Here is a 19,290-nt window from a genome sequence, read left to right as displayed (position 1 = left end):
CTCCCGTTGCTAACTGAAGGCCCACTTTCCTACGCTCTTCGACCGCCTAGCATCCATAGCGTGGACTTGACCTGGGTTCATATAGAGGCGAGAAGTTTCACCCAAAATTTGTAGGATGCGCAACAGCCGCGGCCCGAAACGGTCCAAGTCAGTAAGGAGACCCCCGGAGAGTCATGCGTCCTATCGCCCAATCTCATTGCTAAACACGGAAGCCAAGATCCTGGCTAAGGCCTTGACCACTAGGCTCAAGCCCCATATAACAGACCTGGTCCACCCAGACCAGGCTGGTTTTATGCCTCAGTGGGCTACGCGCCATAACATTAGGCGGGCCCAGATCGCGATATCAGCCTGGGGGTGTTTGGGGGAGCAGGCAGCGCTGTTTCTGGCGGATATGGACCGGGCCTTTGACTCTCTGAGCTGGACATATTTGTTTGCCCTATTGCAATGTCTGAACCTCGGCCCACGTTTCCTGGCGTATGTTCAGTTGCTTTACATAAACCGCACTGCCATCAGGCTTTGAACTTAAAGGATGCCCCACAGGACTTGTGCCCTGGAGGAGTGTGCCTCTAATTCCCTGCAATTCTTTTTCTAGCTCACTGCCTTGCTCGGATATCAATGTTTTGTATTTACAACAACCCATCTGAAAAAGGAATGAGAGTGGACAGTACTGGTTTGTACCGTTGATCAAGAATTGTGGCAGAGATGTAATGTTTGGATCACACAATGTCTCCTTGCACCCTTGTATTAGCAGACCAGTGAAGGATTAAGCTCTCCACCAAGTCATAGGCATCTTTTTTCCCCTCCACACCTATGTTCATTGCAGACACCTCCTTTAGCTGTTCATATAACATGTGCAACAATGGGATAGCTTGGCCCATGGTACTGACCTCCTTGCTGACTTCCTGTGTAAACACCTCAAAAGGAAAAAGCATCTCTGTCAGGCACTTGACTAGGCCCCATTGGTCCATGTCAATGATCGTGCCTTTCATGGTTGCATCCTCTCTTTGGATGACATACTCAATGATAGGTCTGTACTGCTCAAACAGGTGTTCAAGGATGTTAAAAATTGAATTCCAACATTTTGGCACCCCCATATCAGTGCTTTAAATAGTATTCTATTATCATGCTGAATTACCCTCAGCTGTTTCTGGGCTTTAAATGAATGGCTGAAATGACTGCAGATTCTTCTGCAGGCGGACAGTAAGTTGCTTACTTAGACTTCTTTTTTTAGAAAGTCCTGTACAATGATGTTAATGTAGCGTGCCAAACACAGGACCCTGAAATAGCCACCATCGGCCATGACCTTACAATATTACCCCCATTGTTTGTGGCAACAAATTCGATGTTAAGCCCTCTTGGTCACAGCCATTCAAAGACTAGGCCTGGGCAGTAAATTCCGTTCCGCCCACGGAATTTGCGGAATTTAAGTAATTAGGAGTTCTGCGGAGAACGCGAAATTGCCCAAAATCCTGCGTTCTGCGACTTCGTTAAATGTTTTGCTTGTTCGTGTTCTCAAAATGCGTGTTCGCGAAATATTTCCCCCGAGCACGCAAACAACGATTGTGAACAGTAAAAAAGCATCGCGAACAAGCAATTCCGCGTGTTTGCGAAATTTCTGCATGTTCGCAGAGATTTTTTACCGTTTCGCTCTTACGCAAATTCCGCCCACCCCTATCAAAGACCTTGTTGTTAAAGTCTTCCAAAGTGTTTGCAGCTGTATAGAATTTCTCCATGATGAACACCGCTATTGTTGCATGCTTCCGACCAGCATTAAAAATGACAGCAGTGCCAACACCTGCAGAAATCTCTTCTCTAGCCCCCACAAAAGAGTTCCAGTGTGTAGTGATTCACATGTACTCAGTTGTTTGGTAGCTGGTCCACATGTCTGTTGCCAGGTGGATACTGTGAAAAGCACTCTGCTGCAAAGCTTGTCCAAGCAATTCCAGCATATCGTGATGTAGTACTGGAACAGCAACTCTGGCGAAATAGGATCACAGGGAACCTTCCATTTCAGGCAGATGGCTGCCACAAATTAAAGATAACCCACCCCTTCCATGAAAGAAAAAGGGAGGTGGTCCAGCCCTAACATTTAAGCCTGCTACACATTTTACAAACTTGCCATTGTGTTCATTCTGCCCTCCGGCCTAAACATGGCAGGAATAGTAGCCCAGATTTTTTTCTTTTCTGATGCCTCTGATGCTGGTGACTTCTTGAGAGCAGGGGGTGGTAGGCTCAATGTGCTTTTTAGTGGGAAGTCACTATCCTCTGTTCCTTTGGTGTCTTGATCTGAGTCTTATGCCATGGCGATGTTGCTGATATGGGCGATACTACTGCACTGCTGTGGAGAGGGCTGCTTTGCATACTGTAAATGTTTTTGTTGTCTTTACCTTCTACTGTGATTGGATTGGATTTAGATTCCCTAGTCAGCTAGCTTTCACCCCTTCACCAACAACACTTGCAGTTTTTAGCCACTAAGGTCTCCCTCCCAACGGATAGTATGGTGCTTTCTCAAATGGGTTGTTTGGCCCCTTGCACCATAGTTTGTACCAAGCTTACCCCGAATTACACTTGCTCCACAAAAGGAGCATATGGAAAAGTTCACCTCCTTCTGGCTAACCAAAAAGAATTCCCATACTAAGGAGCTCAACTTTCTGATGCTGGAGCCATTACCAATGTCAGATGTGCTGGTGGTAGGTGGACGTTTTGACATTTGACTATTTGCAGTACCTAGTTCCACTGAAGTGGGTGTAGATGTAGGTCACTGCCAGGACTTTACAAATATGGCCCCTGGCGGCGGTGGTGGTATCTGTGGTGCCACATCCCTCCCAGCTTTGTTTTAAGGGGGGGTTCTACCCAAGAAATCCACATGGGACCTGGGTGCTAAATGGTATAGAAAAGAAGGGTCCCAGTAGAAATTGATACATTTGCTTAAATTTATTGTAGAAAAATCAAATATCATAACAAGCAATGTCAGTCAATCACAATCCATGAGCTATGTTATTTAGTAAATAAAAAGTGCCCCGAAGAGGGAGGGAAAGTGGGATAGCGTGATGCTGTGAGGGAAAGGACAGTGAAGGAATAGAGTTGGTGACAAATCATCTATTGCAAATTTATTTCTAAATGCAAAATGGTTTTGTGGCTTCAGATCTCTGAGCCAAAAAATCTAAAGGGATTATAACATATCCCAAAGAAATTAAACTGTTTCTGTTGACGCTGAGATATTCAGACTCATGGGGGAGTGCCAACAGAACAAAATTTGAAAGTAGCCGTCGACGTTTTGACCCCACGCTACACTTGTAGGCGTAATTATAGCCTTACATCGGGGTCTTCATCAGGACAGGGTAGTCAATAAAGGGGCACTACAATCTCTATCAAAAACCACTTGGTTGCGAATATCCTGCTCTTTGATATCGCTACACGGCGTAGGGATTACCAGTCCTCTCAAAAGTGCCTCATCTGAGTTATGGAGTTACAAATAGAAGCCTCACTGCAGAGGAAGCTCGTCGCTCATTAACGAAGTTGATCACGTTGCTTTTACACCCCGGACCTATATAGCCTGAGAGGGTTAGAAGTATGTGGCTTCACTAAAATATCCTTGCCTCGGCGGAGCGTCCATTAAGATCGCCTCGCGTTTACCGCATCTTGTGTAAGCGAGCACGGAGTCCAAAACTTCCGTCTTTGATAGCTATCAAACGCGGAAAGACGGAAGTTTTGGACTCCGTGCTCGCTTACACAAGATGCGGTAAACGCGAGGCGATCTTAATGGACGCTCCGCCGAGGCAAGGATATTTTAGTGAAGCCACATACTTCTAACCCTCTCGGGCTATATAGGTCCGGGGTGTAAAAGCAACGTGATCAACTTCGTTAATGAGCGACGAGCTTCCTCTGCAGTGAGGCTTCTATTTGTAACTCCATAACTCAGATGAGGCACTTTTGAGAGGACTGGTAATCCCTACGCCGTGTAGCGATATCAAAGAGCAGGATATTCACAACCAAGTGGTTTTTGATAGAGATTGTAGTGCCCCTTTATTGACTACCCTGTCCTGATGAAGACCCCGATGTAAGGCTATAATTACGCCTACAAGTGTAGCGTGGGGTCGAAACGTCGACGGCTACTTTCAAATTTTGTTCTGTTGGCACTCCCCCATGAGTCTGAATATCTCAGCGTCAACAGAAACAGTTTAATTTCTTTGGGATATGTTATAATCCCTTTAGATTTTTTGGCTCAGAGATCTGAAGCCACAAAACCATTTTGCATTTAGAAATAAATTTGCAATAGATGATTTGTCACCAACTCTATTCCTTCACTGTCCTTTCCCTCACAGCATCACGCTATCCCACTTTCCCTCCCTCTTCGGGGCACTTTTTATTTACTAAATAACATAGCTCATGCATTGTGGTTACCACATCCCTCCCAGCAGCAAGTTGGGATGGGGTAACGTCAGTCTCCTTGGGGTTGGCCTTACATCCATGATGACAGGCTTGTTGTCATCCTTCTCTTCTACATCTACCTTGATAACTCTAATGCTTTCTGGAACCTTCCTTTTCCCTAGCCTCATCTCATGGTGTGTCTCACTTTCAGAGTGAAGCAGGATCCGTTTGGTGCCTAGACCATCAGATAGGGGCTTGAAGTAGAAGATGATACACCACTAGCTCGCCTTTTTTTAGCTGGAGATCTGGAAGTCAATGGATCTTATAAAAAGCAGCTTCCTCTACTTTCTCCGCATGAAGCTCAATCTCTTGAACTGCTCCTAGTACGGGAGGAACTACTATTGGTGATTGCAGCTGTTGTCCACTTCTCTGAGTTTCCTGCAATGACTGTGTATTACTTTGCGATAGAGATAAGTCAATTTCAACATCACTTTTTGTAATTTATTTCTTTACAGAGTTTCATATAGAGTGAACTTGACCTGAATTGGGTATCGAAGCACTTTACATAGCACCATTTGCATTACATAAGGGCACATTCATTTTTGTTAGGCACGGGGAGATTAAGTGATTTGACCAGAATCACAGGATGTTCAGCATCATTGCAGAGACTCAAATCCAGTTCCCCAGATTCAAGGCCGACTGCCCTAGCCGTTAGGCCAATTCCTCTCCCCAACTAAATAACGGCGTTGTGGTGATTAGACTGGCTGCATCTGTAACAGACATGGGCATGGGCCTAGTTTGGAGTGGGTCATCTGATATGGCGGTGCTGCTCCCAGCTTGTTCCCCAGAGGCCGGTGCTTTAGGCACAGCTTTTTTCCCCAAAAAGATCAGGGTGACATACCAGTGGTGGTAGTAAGCTCCTTCTTCTCACTGGCCACTTACTTGGTAGCACCTTCTTTGGGGTGATCTTGAAGCTGTCAGTTAGCAGTGGCACTTAGCTTCACAAGTTGAAGAGATATAGGTGATGTGTGGGTCACGTCATGTTGTGCACAGGTCTTCTTTCTGGCAGTACTGTGGGTTATGTTGTCTCTTGTGCTTCTTAAAGAAAGAAAGCAAGAAGGACATCAGTGAAACATGGCATTGTTGCAGTTGAATAAGTAGTACAAAAAAACAAAATAGCATTTAGTGTGGTCAATGGTTATGTTATTCTTATTATCAATAATTAACAATGCAGTGTATCTATTTGTAAAATGGAAAACCACACCAACATAAACTTTCCTGGTGACTGACTGTACACCAAGAAGAATAAGGGAGAGCAAAAACAATCTAGAGATGTAACTGTTTGCTTTAGGTAAGCCTTAACCTTGCTTACCAATCCTCAAGTACAGTCACATTATCAAGATTGGCCATCTTGACTATTTTTCCATTAATATGGACCCTCCTACCTTGGACAACAATTCAATTGATAACCACCTCTGGATTACCTTCATCTGTGTGTACTCCTTTCCAAATATGGTAAGCTGCTGCTCATCATGCCCACAAGACCATTTATTTTTCCCTTAATATACAACTCAAGCCTCATCTTACTTTCTTCTATTAGTCCCCAGCAGTCCTGTCCTGAAGAGACCCCATATTGCGAGAGGGTCGAAACGTTGTTGACTGTAAAAAGAGAGAGCCTGAAAAACACTAGTACAATTCAATGTATCATAATTACTATAGGCGCCTCTTCCCTTTTGCTTCCAATAACAACTTTTTTCACCTATGTCACCTTACAACTTTTTTTACACCACTGGTTATGGTCACTCCACTGGGGCTCATAAACTCAGGTTCAGATTTACATAATGTTTATACTTTAAATATTTTCTTACTTTCTGTGGACCTTATACTGCTTTGATTGCAAAATAAAATTACACTCACTTCGGCTGAAGTGAGCCCGACTAAGATCTTTTGTCTTGTGGGCTTCCAAACCTTGAATATTGTCTGACTGAATCGCCGTAAGGTCTTTCCCTTTATACCTCATTTTAGTTTTTTGATTAATTCTAGCAAGTCATACCTTCCTGCAGAGTGTATATTTTTTCATTCAAAAGAGTTCTTTGTGAACATTGTCTTTTACTTAATAATGCTTTAGGTATGTGTCATGTGATGTCCCTCATGTCGTCCTAAGTGGGAAGGGTATGCCCAGACGTGGGTCTCGTGCTCACTGCACCACTGGATTTAAGCTACCCTCACTGATGAAGGGTGATGCCCCAAACCGGTGCCAGGATGCTTGTTTCCGGTCCAGGGAGGACCTAGTTTGGCAGCCCGGCTGAACTTTTCCCATAAGAAACAGGATTAAGACTGATTTGCATATGACTGGGTCCAAACTGGGGTGGTGAGCAAAAGAATCATGGAATAAACCCAGATCCTTGTGACTGGGGGTGAATGTTTGCATTGTCCATCATTCTGTCCATCCATTGGTTCTTTAGCATATGTTGCCCTAAGTGTGAAGGGTATGCCCAGATGTGGGTCCCGTGCTCACTACACCACTGGATTCAAGCTAGCCTGGCTGATGAAGGGTGATGCTCGAAACTGGTCCAGGGATGCTTGTTTCCCATCCAGGGAGGACCTGGTTTGGCAATATGGGTTGAACAGCTTCCATAAGGAGCAGGGTCAAGACTGATTTGCATATGACTGGGTCCAAACTGGGGTGCTGTGGTGAGCAAAAGAATGATGGATTAAACCCATATCCTTGTGACTGGGGGCGAATGTTTGCATTGTCCAGCATTCCGTCCATTAATTGGTTCTTTTGCATACGTCGCCCTAAGTGGATCCCGTACTCACTACACCACGGGATTCAAACTAGCCTAGCTGATGAAGGGAGATGCCCTGAGGACCTGGCTTGGAAGTTCGAGCTGAACTGTTCCCATAAGGAAAAGGGTGATTTGCATACCGCTGGGTCGAAACTAGAGTGGTGTGGTGAGCAAAAGGATGATGGATTAAACACAGATCCTCGTGACTGCAGGTGAATGTTTGCATTGTCCAGCATTCCGTCCATCAATTGTCTCTTTTGCATTCTTTTTCCTCATGAGGAAGGTGCAGCTGACTAACGACAATGGAAGGAATAATCTTTAGACAATGAATGTTGTTGTGCACCTACAGAAGGCATGTGGTTGATTGATGCCAGATGTAGTGGAAATGGTATGAACAAAAAAAGAGCAACAAAAATTAAATGCAACCAATGGGCAACACAACAATCAATCAATCAAAATTATAATTATAATCAGACAGAGTACTCCTACCACCCGTGTCTATCGTCTCCTTTAAGATGCTGATAGATACGGCCGGTAGGAGTACTCTTACGACATTTGGAACTTTGGACTGAGGATGATTACATCGGTTTGAATGGATCTAGGTGACACCGAGCAGATAATGGATATATTTCCTATTAATTATTATTGGAAGCTTTCCGTGTGAGACTGACTACGATTATAATTTTTTAAGTTAACGAATGTAGAACAGCCCTGATGAAGTCAATTTGGTAAATGACCAATGAGTAAACACGTGTTGCCTACAGAACTGGCTACAGGATTGGCTGGAATGTAGACAGTATCCCAGGAATGACTAATATCTCCTGTTGAAAAGGAGGATTAAAGTAACGAAAAAAACTCAACAAAGAAATAAGATTTTTTTTTCTACTCAAGGACACTGATTGATTGTTGTGCTGCTCAGTGGTTGCATTTGGTTCAAGTTAAGGGGACAAGTGGTCACACTTTCCCTTTTGGAACACTGTGCAATTCTTATTTCTAAATACATGGGGATACTGTCAGGTGTGCACATAATTTAACCAATACCACTGATGATTTTCTATTCTATAAAAAAAATCTAAAAGTTTAAAAAGTTGTGACATTTTAATAATAATTTACCAATTCATTTTTTTAAATGCAAAAACATTTTACAAAATTATAAATAAGTGAAGTTATTTACTAAGATATAATTATTTTATTAAACTGCTATCTTTTTGCTCAACCATCCGTGCAAGCCTATAGCAAAGGGCCACACTGGCTGCATGTACAAAATGGCTGCTAGCCAGTGCCACATGGTCCTCAACAACATCAACACTGAGCAGGAAGGCGTTGGGAAAACAGAGAAGACATGCAGGCTCAAGTGAAACACACACTGTCTGCCTACACAAAATGTCCACCAACCATATGGTCCCAAGAGAACACCTGCAGGACTATGGGCAAAGCACACTGGCTGGCTAGTGGTAACACAAAATGGCCACCAGCTACATGATCACAACAACAAGAGGCAGGAGGGTGAGGCCTGGAAAACAAATAATGCATGCAGGCCCATATACACTGAGGGGCAAATTCTCAAGGAGCTATTGCCAAGTTAACGGCACATTATCGCAGCCAAAGTCGCGATAAATATATCGCCCCATTCACAAACTGGTGCTAACAGCCCATAGCTCCAGTTTACCTGCTATAGCAGCCGCAAGAAGCATTGCCACAGATGACCCCTGCAACTATCGCTAATGAGATGCAGAGTAGGCGTCCCAAGCAAAAAGCAGCGACAACACCACTCTGCAACATTCTCAATGACCAGCCACATCAGCAATAAGATAACAAAACAGGCAATAAGGTGTGTTAGCAGCAAGAAACTAACACCTGCTCTGACCTGGTGTGAAGTCAGACCACAAACTGCACCACGAATGGGAGCCCAGCACAGAGCCACACCTGAAGAACAACAGATGCTATAGAGCCAAGCATGCAGCCTGGACACCCAAGAGGGCCACAACACCCACCACCACCATCCCCAGGACCCCTCCCTCCCCTGCCCCCCCCCAGACTAAGACATGCCACATCGACTACACGGAATCATGTACCAAACAGTCCGCCTGATGACGCACAATTACATCTGGTTACATGCATGTGTTGACACAAAAATGAGCATCACACATTCACCTTTGAAACAACAAATGAAAATGTATTAAAACAAACACAGAACAGGAATGAAGACACATGGCAGCACCCCTCGGGACACTCCATAGATCACAGCCTGCAAGATAAAAAACCATGATGAGAAGGTGTGTCCTGCACACATCAAGGGACAGAGAGAGAGCGAAGGAGAGAGGGGGGGGGAGAGAGATAGACAGACAGAGGGGGAGAGAGAGATGGATGGACAGAGAGGGGGAGAGAGAGATAGATGGACAGAGAGGGGAGGAGAGAGATAGACGGACAGTGAGGGGGAGAGAGAGATAGACGGACAGAGAGGGGAAGGGAGACCCAGAGATAAGAAAAGAGGGACAGGGAGAGAGAATGCCAACACTGCACACCCAGGCCACACTATTCACATGCTGCCACCAGTGTGTCTCCAACCATGTGCCGGTATGGGTATGTAGTGCAATTCACCAGGTCCCACTTCTGAGACAGACCCATCAACTGAAACAGAGTCCAGGTACATGAATGGCAAAGTTTCACGCCAAATCATTGCCTGTCCACCCCTGCACACCCAGGCAGCTGCAACCCAGGCCCTCCCACCGCCCAGTAGTGCATGCCCACCCCTTCGCACCAAGGCTTCACTGCTCACCTGTCACCACTGGTGTGTGGAAATGAGGGCCCACCACATGCCGGTGCAAGCCCCAAGCTTGGGCCTGCGGACATTGCACCCTCCACATCATGCAGCTCCGCTCTACAGACCCCCGAGTCTCACCTTTAGTGCTGGGTCTTAATTTCTCTTTGGCAGAGGACATTCCAGTGCAGCCCGCATCATCGCAGGCTGCACACCTGCTCAGCCTCATAGGTGCCACTAACTCTGTGATCCAGGAGGCGACGCCACGTGGAGGTAGGCCTGCGCTGCCCGCTGGCTCTGGCCTACACTGAGGTCCAGCAGGGCACACAAAACCTGAGCCGTCTCGACCACCAGGATGGGGCATCATCTCGACCGCCAGGATGGGGCTTCATCGTAGGCTGCAGACCCTGCTCAGCAGTTTAGGTGCCCCTACCTCAGTGCACCGAAAGTCACCATCCCGTGGCTGTGTGCCTGTGCCGGCCACAGTGTTTCCGGTGACACCAAGTCTGTGCCCCGCTAGCCATAGACCCTATATGATTGAGTATTGTGGTGCGGATGCCATCATGTCACTTCCAGGCCTGTGGAATGTGATGTCGCAGGCCCATGGGCCCCCATGCCTACATGCACACGACATGGACACACTCTGAGAGAGGTTGGAAATGGCGTTGTGCATGTGCGCCCGCCCCTTTTTATTGGCAGGGTTACATTTTCTGTGACACGTGTGCTGGATGGGTGTGGTGTGGGTGTAATCCAGCCGTGAGGGTGTGGCTGTGGCATGTTGACAACTATACCTGTGAGCATCAAATCACTACACGGAAGTCCTGGTACATGTAGCGATGGTGCCCCCCCCCCCGGAGTGAAAGCATAGTGGGCTGGCCTGGCGTATGGCAGTCCATCGTAAGGGATTGAACAATGACCCTGGGGCTATGGCTGTGTTTCCGTATTGGGCTGGATAAGGAAGTAACTAATGTGTGTGTCCCCGACCATAGACACAACACATCTGATTCAGAATGTTTAATGTACATTCAGTGTAGTATTGCATCTTGAGCAGTACAAGGCCATGCAAACCCCACTTTACAATGTTGGCCAGTGGAGGGCCAGCCAGAGTCCTTCTGGGATTGACAATTGCAAAGGAAGGGGAAGAGTTCAGTCCGCAGTCTGATAGCTGTGTCATTGGCGATCAAAGAGAATATGGCAGTCCATGTCAAGGTCCAAGGTGAGTGTTGCAGAGTGCATCGCGGACAGTGGAAGGTGATAATGCAGAGGGCAGAACCAAGCTAAAAACGGCCATATGGGGGAGATGAATGCTACTGTGTCCTTCTTACCACGATGGCGCTATCATCCGCCTCTTCGTTCTCTCCTGTAACATGCGCCTCATGTGTAGGTTGTGGTGTTCTGTCTCCAGCACTGTGTAGCAGTGACACCTCAGGGGCTGGAGGGGGATTGTCTGCAACACTGTGTGGCACTGACACTTCAGGGGGTGGAGATGTGGATGTAGTGTAGTGGTAGCAGCAGCATGCATCAGCGCCAGGCCTTGTGGTACAATGCCATGAGGATGGTTTTGAGGTAATTGAGGAACCCAGCTAACACTCGCTGGTGTGTAGCCATGGCAGCCGCTCTTTCCGCATTGGCCCACTCCATGGTTTCTATGAGCCTCTGCATGTTTGCCACCTCCTGTGCGAGCTCGATGGAGCCACTCTGACTAGTCAGTCGTTCTTGTCTCTGAATCAGGACTCTGGCGATGTTTGCCATGGTTTGTTGGCAAGCATGGAGCGGACTGTGGGTGTCCGTTAGGGACTGTGAGTGGTCACTGATGGGACTTAGACACCCAAATACGGCATCTAGTGTGTCTGCCATGCGGTTGAAGCCCACTGCCAGCCAGCTGCACCTGGCATTCCAACACACGGAGTTGGAAGGCCATGTGTTCTTCGTGGAGGTCTTGAGAAGCAGCCGTGGTGGTGGGTGCTGCCTGCTTTGTGGTCTGTGCAGGCCGTGGGGTCTCCTCACAGTAGCTGGGCTGCCCCGCTCCTGGAAGCAGGCTGCAGAGACTCTCCACAAGCTGTTGGAGGTTGTCGGAGTCGAAGCTGTGGTGGTCCTCTTCATCATCAGAGAAGAGAGGGTCGGGCTCCTCTTCAGGACGTGTTGATTGTCCCTCTGCAATGTGAAAGGGAGATGCAGTTTAACAATGTGTTCACTTGTGTGTTGTTGCATTGTACCTGTTTACATACAGATTGCATGACTGTGTACATCGTGATTGTTTGGGAGGAGCTGCCTATGTGATGTGGGTCAGTGGACATTTCAACAACAGACGTCTGTGATTGTACTTGTACATAGTCATCTCACATTTCCCTGCAATGCCACTTGTGATTGGCCAGTGTCACAACAAGTTGGCACCAGTTGTGTCCTGTGTTTTGTTGTGGACGTGTTGCGGTTTGTGCCACTTTGTTGTCAGTGTTGCTGTGCTCTGCATGTTATGTGTGTGTGCTACATTTCGGGGGTGTGGCCCCTGCTGCTAAGTTTTGCTGTCCCTTATCCCTTTCCTGCGATATTTCTTTGCCTTCTGTGCTTATACAGTGCTGAGATGTTGCATACTTGGGTACATTGGTCTCTTGGTGGGCGTTGGGGGCTGGGGCATGGTTTGTCCACAGATGTGCTCATCTCAATTGTGCATGTGTGCATTTGTGGCCATCTCCCCTGTTTCCCCAGTCCCTTGTCGTTACTCACCCTGTTGCTGTTGTGACCGGTCATGTTGAGCAGTGTCACGTCCCCTGACTCCTGTCAGAGTCTCCCCACTGATGACTGTGGACACCATTTCCTCCAGGTCAGCCAGCTCCTCCTGTGGCGCAGGACTCCCACCTCCAGTCTGCGTTGCTACCTTCTGGTTGTTGGCGAGTTTCAGCTTGGTTTTGCGCTTGCCGTCATTCCAGTGCCTCTAGACCTCTTGCATTGTCCTCTTCAGCACTCCCACTGCATTCACCTTGTCCACAATAGACTGCCATAGTCCATTTTTGGTTGCCAATGACACAGTGAAGGTGACGAACAGTAGTTGATGGTGTTCAACCACCTGCGTACTGAACTGCTTCTTCCTACTCTTTTTCTCCTTGCCCTTCCCTGACCCCGAGGTCCCAGACTGGTCCTCCGTGTGGCTCGTAGGGTTCTGGTTCTCCTCCGTACTTGCTCCGGCTGCCTCCATTGTGCTTCACTGTTGTTTGGCATTTATTTGTCAGTTTTTTTTTCTACTTTTATGGTGATTTTTTCCGCCTGGTGCTTGTGAATTGCAGGCCTGTTGCTGGTTTTCACTGATTTTAGTATCGCAATTGGCCTCATCGCAGCTTTTTTTGCGTTCTTGTTTCGTATTTTTGTGACGTGGTGTTGATTTTAACGCAGGCAGTTGGTGCGTTACCTGGAGTCTATTGCATGGTACCGCAGTGTTGAGAATGCTTGGTTAACATGTCGTAATTTTCCCGCGATACACTGCGGTGTTTGAAGTTGCGCTAAGTAACTTTTGCGATGGTTATTACACTTTCTTGAGAATATGCCCCTGAATGTATACTAAATATCCCCTGGCCATATGGCATGTGTAACAAAGGCAAATGACGGCCTATGGAAAACACACAACACACACACACACACACACACTAGCCAGTGGCCAGACAAAGGAGGCATGGTAAAATAGAGAACACACCATTCATTCAGCAATGCCAAAAATGAAAATTAGCAGGACCTCACAAAAGCCATTATTCCTCCTATTCACTGTTTGCAGGAGAAAAAACTTTATATACCCTACAAAAAGAACATTTTGTCTTTTAATCCAATAGCATCCATGCCCTAGAAATGCTGTTTCATCCAACAGACAACACAAAAACAGCAGTTTCATGCACTGATGACTTGTACTGCACCTACTGGCTGGAAGGCCCATTGGCAGACTAAGCCTCATAGTGAATTAAACTAAAAGAATATTGCCCATGTATTGGACCACATGAAGGAAATTTACTAAACTGTGCATCATTTTTCTTTACAAAATAAGAAAAATGACATGCATAACAACAACAACAACCAGCAAGGAGGCATGGCCATAAACAAAGAAATAATGCAAGGCTATGGCAAACACACACTGACTGCCTACACAAAATGGCCACCAGTAAATGGTTGCTACAAGAAGCAGGAGGCATAGAAAATAAAAAACACATGCAGGCCTATGGGGAAAGCAAAAGACACAAGATGATAGACAGAATTCAGAGCAAATCAAACATTCACCCCCAGTCAGGAGATCTGGGTTAAATCCATCGTTATTTTGCTCACCATGCCACACCAAATTTATACCTAACCATATGCAATCAGTCTTGGCCCTGTGCCTCTTGGGAGCAGTCCAACCCAAACTGCAAGGCCAGTTCATCCCTGAACCGGAAACAAGCAATCCTGGGACCGGTTTCGGGGTATCACCACTCAGCAGCCAGGCTAGCTTGAATCCAGTGGCACAGTGAGCTCGGGACCCACGTCCAGGCATATGTGGTGCACTTAGGACAAGAAAGCAAAAGACACAGAGATGAAGGACGGAATGCAGAGTAAATCAAACATTCACCCCCAGTCAAGAGATCTGGGTTAAATCCATTGTTCTTTTACTCACCATGGCATCCAGGTTTAGACCCAGCCATATGCAAACCATTCTTGGCCCTGTGCCTCATGGGAATAGTCCAGCCCAAACTGCCAAGCCAGGTCTTCCCTGGACCAGAAACAAGAATCCTGGGGCCTGTTTCGGGGCATCACCCCTCATCAGCCAGGGTAGCTTGAATCCAGTGGCACAGTGAGCCTGGGACCCACGTATGGGAAAAGCAGCACACTGGCTGGCTACAGAAAATGGCCACCTGCCACATGGTTACACATCAAGCAAGAAGACATGGGGAACAAATTAAGAAGAACAAATGCAGGCCTAAGGGGAAAGCACACTGGCTGGATTGACAAAATGCCACCAGTCACCTGGTCACAACAACCACCAAGAAGGCATAGCAACAGCAAAGAAGACATGCAGGCCTATGGCAAAAGCACACTAGCTGGCTACACAAAATGGCCACCAGCCATATGGTCACAACAAGAGGGAGGAGGCCTGGAAAATAAAGAACACATGCAGGCCTTTGAACACTCACAATACAAAATGGCCCTTGTCCACATGGCATGTGGAACAAAGTCAAATGGTGGCCTATGGAACACAGCGTTAATTCAGCAACAACAAAAAAAACTAACTGGATAAAAAAAATGTTTACAGCAACACACATCCTTCAAAGGCATTACCCAGCCTATACATTGTTTGCAGGAAAAAAACATGAAATACCACAAAAGAACACATTTTATATTTCAATCCAAATCAATCCAAGCCCTAAATGATGTTTCAAATTCAACGACACCCTAGAAATAAGTGTTTTGTGCACCCATGACTATCACTGGGCCTACCGGCTGGAAGGCCTATTGACCGACTATGCCACATAGTGAATTAAATCAATATTGCAAATGTATTAAAAAACATGGTGAAAATGTAGTAAACTGTGCAACATTTTTCCTTTACAAATGAAGAATAATGAAATAACCAGACCCCTACTGACACAACAGGCCACTATAAATTTTGAAAATTGATTAAAAGTACAAATAAATCTAGGTGCAAGGCCCCAATCAAAAACAAACAACTTAATTGTGAAATCCCAAATGCAAAATCCTTAAATCCAAAGGTATATGCAGCAGAGTGCAGTAAAAAGAACGAACCTTCCAGCTCCAAATCCAAAGTGACTAGGAGATGGGCAAAGCACTGGGAGCAGCCTGCTGGACAGAAGCAGTAAGGTGGAGATTCTGGGGCCCTTCCTTCCAGTTAGAAAAAAACTCTACAAAAAAGAACTCCTTGCACAAAAAAAACCAACACCAAATGTCCATTCGAGCAATTCAGACTCCTTGCCCACACTTTCAAGCAACTACATAACACTGGCTCAGCATATCTGAACAATCGCATCTGCTTTCGCAAACCCCAAAGACACCTCCGTTTATCTGGACTCCTACTTGTCCAAATCTCACGCATATAGAAAACCAGATTTGGCATTTGAACCTTCTCCTACATTGCTCCCAAAGTTTGGAAAAACCTACCTCTACACATAAGAGCCTCCTCCTCACTTCTTGAATTCCAAAAGAAGCTGAAGACCTGGCTTTTTGAGTAGTCCCACTGTGCATAGGTGTGCCTAGAATTACACTTGCTCAGCACCAGGATACAGTCCTGGCTTATAGCGCACTCTACAAATCTTGACAACATAACATAACTCAAATGGCAACACAAACAGAAAAAGCATAGAAATCAGTGTGCTGCACTCATGGCATTGCTTCCTATAAACATGTGATGTATAGTGCTCTCCATGAAGTAAGGTTCCTCACCACCAAATGCTCCAACTGTTAGATGCCATCTGGCCATCTGTCAAAGCTCAAGACTGAGTGTCCCCTGCTGATTTTCTTGTGACTTTGTCACTATGTTCACTGTCCTCAACACCTCACCACCACCTTCAATGATGTAACAGAGACCAAGACAACTTTGAAAAGCATTGCAAATGGCAGTTAGCTCTTGACTGTAGAATGGTCTCATCATCTCTGCCAGAAACGATAGCCACAGGCAAACCCAGACACCAGCTGTACACTATGAGGAAGACCAAAGATAATAGGTGCAATCCTTGAATTCATTTCAGCCACTGGTAATGACTCTGAGTTGCATTTGAATCCATCTTTTTTTAGTCCAGTGTGGCACTCCAGACCAGAACCACACACAAGTAGATCAGGATAATCAATCACAGTTGTTAAAGGAAACCGAGATTTTCACCTTTCCATTATTTTCAAGCTCAGTGTCAAGACATGTCAGATTTGCTGTACTGAGCTCTGCCTTTTGGAGGCTCTTTTCACAATTGAACAATCTTAGACTAATGAAGTCTAACTCATGTTGTCCATCCATGGACAAACTTTGGAAAACATGTCTTCAACCAGCTCACAATCCTTAACCAGGGTCATTTGCCAGATTAAAGACCACTATGGTATCACATGCATAATTTCTACAATGTAAGCCTGATATCTCTCAAGAGTTGATGACTGTGGTGTGGTATGGAAAAAATACATATATACATGACACCATAGGAAATCTATACTGTATGAGTGCAGCCTGGACACGGTACTCACTAATACAGAATCCGGCCGCTTGGTGCATAGCAATAATCAAACTGTTTCCTGTCTGATACACACAACACTTCTTCTACTCTCTTTAGGAGCATGGGGCCAGATGTAGGTAAATGTCATTTACCGATTTTTAAATACCGAATTTTACCGATTCGGTATTCAAAAATCGGTAAATGACATGTAGGGAAAAATTCGGTATTTTTTACCGAATCGGTAAGATTCGGTAAATACCGAATCGGTATTTGCTATTGAATCCTATGGGCCTTGAAGCCCATAGGATTCAATAGCAAATACCGATTCGGTATTTACCGAATCGGTAAAAATACCGAATTGTTAAGGGGGACAGGGTGTCACTTTGATACCCTGTTGCACCCCTGTAACTGGCTTTTGCGCCATGTGGCACACAGACATGCCCTTAGGGCATGCCTGTGTGCCACATGGCACAGGTGTACTTGCACAGATGTGCATGTACACATGAATTCGTAATTTACAATGCAATTGTATTGCATGGTAAATACTGAATTCTTAATGCCCTGTAGCACTGTTAGACATGCTACCTACATCTCAAATTACATATTCGGTATTTTTACCGAATGGTAAATTTACCGAATCAGTAAAATGTACAGAATCGGTAAATTTACCGATTCTGTAATTTTACCGATTCGGTAAAAATACCGATTCGGTAAAATTACCGAATATGTTAATTTTTGGTGTCCCTACATCTCCATAGCCCTTTACCGGTCGGAAAAGGCCGAAAATCGATATTTTCGGCCGATTCCGATCGGTAAAGGGCTACCTACATCTGGCCCATGGTGTACTAAAAGAACTAGTTCACCTGTATCTCAATTGCTGATGATTATTATTGATGAGTTCGGCCACTGTTCACCTATTGAGACACAACCAGGATTGGCAATCCCACAAAATATCCCCTTTCCTCCATGAAGATCGGGAGTTGCAGTAAGCTACCATTTAACATTTATGGAATTTTATGGATATTTGAGATGGGCCGGTAGATGTTATGATTTACAAGTTAAGAAAAGTTTATTTTATAGCAAAAAGTTAATCCATGCCTGTTAGATTTGGGGGTTTCTAGATGGCACAAGTAGGTACTTGTGACAAAAAGGGACCCTTGCCTCTAGTCAGGGTAAGGGGTACACTCCTAAAATAACCCTGCTCACCCCCTTTAGTAGCTTGACGCGAGCAGACAGGCTTATCTCAGAGGTAGGGTGTAAAGCATGTGTGACCACATACAGGAAAATAAGTATACTTTATATAGATTTACAACAAGACCATAAACATTAAAAATACACATTACTATTACTTTAAGGTGGTAGTTTTAGCTTAGTTTAGTTCAGTTCTTAAGATGCAACACTTTGCGTCAATGTACCTTACGATGCATTGCGCTTCCACGACAAGCAATGTCTCAGCGATGGAAACGCAGCAAAGTTCTGGTGCAAAGAAATAAAGACGTGAAGATCTTCCAGATGCGGCACGCTTCTCCGGGGATGCGAGAAGTTCTTAGTTCGATGCGTAGACAGCAGCGGCAACACCCTTGTTCAGAAATGCAACAGCAACAGCTCCAGCTGAGACACTCTTTCTCCACATTTGCGTGAAGCTTCTGCACGATGCGACAACTACAGCGGCGACATCCTTGTTCAGAAATGCGATGGCAGCAGCTCCGACGGTGGTGCGCTTCTCTTGGGATGCGAGGCGCTTTACTCGATGCGGTGCAGTGTGACAACTCCAGCGGCGACACCCTTGTTCAGAAGTGCGAAGGCAGGCAGCAGCAACGGCGACATGCTCCTTCCTCGTTGAGTCGCGCTTCCAGCTCCTTGTAACACGCAGTCCCTCAGAAGGCCCAAAACAGCAGCAGTCACTTCCAAAAGAACTCTGGGGAGCTGGTGATTGAAGTCTGTTGTCTCTGAGACTTCAGCAGGAGGCAAGCTCATTTGCAAGCCCTTGAAGATCCTTCACAAGTTGAAAGTTAAGCACACAAAGTTCTTTCTCCTCTCTTTGGCAGTCAGGCAACCACTGCAGGCCAATCCCCTAAGCAGCACTTCAGCTTATGAATAGTCTCTCCTCGGTTTCTTCAGGTTCCTCTCCTCAGCAGAGGTTTCTTCTTGTAGTCCAAAAGTGATCTAATTTCTTAGGATCAGGGTCCCAATACTTATACCCCAA

This window comes from Lissotriton vulgaris, chromosome 2_1 (genome assembly GCF_964263255.1).
Source record: "Lissotriton vulgaris chromosome 2_1, aLisVul1.2, whole genome shotgun sequence".
NCBI classification, from domain to species: Eukaryota; Metazoa; Chordata; class Amphibia; order Caudata; family Salamandridae; genus Lissotriton; species Lissotriton vulgaris.
Note: the sequence above shows the minus strand (reverse complement) of the source record.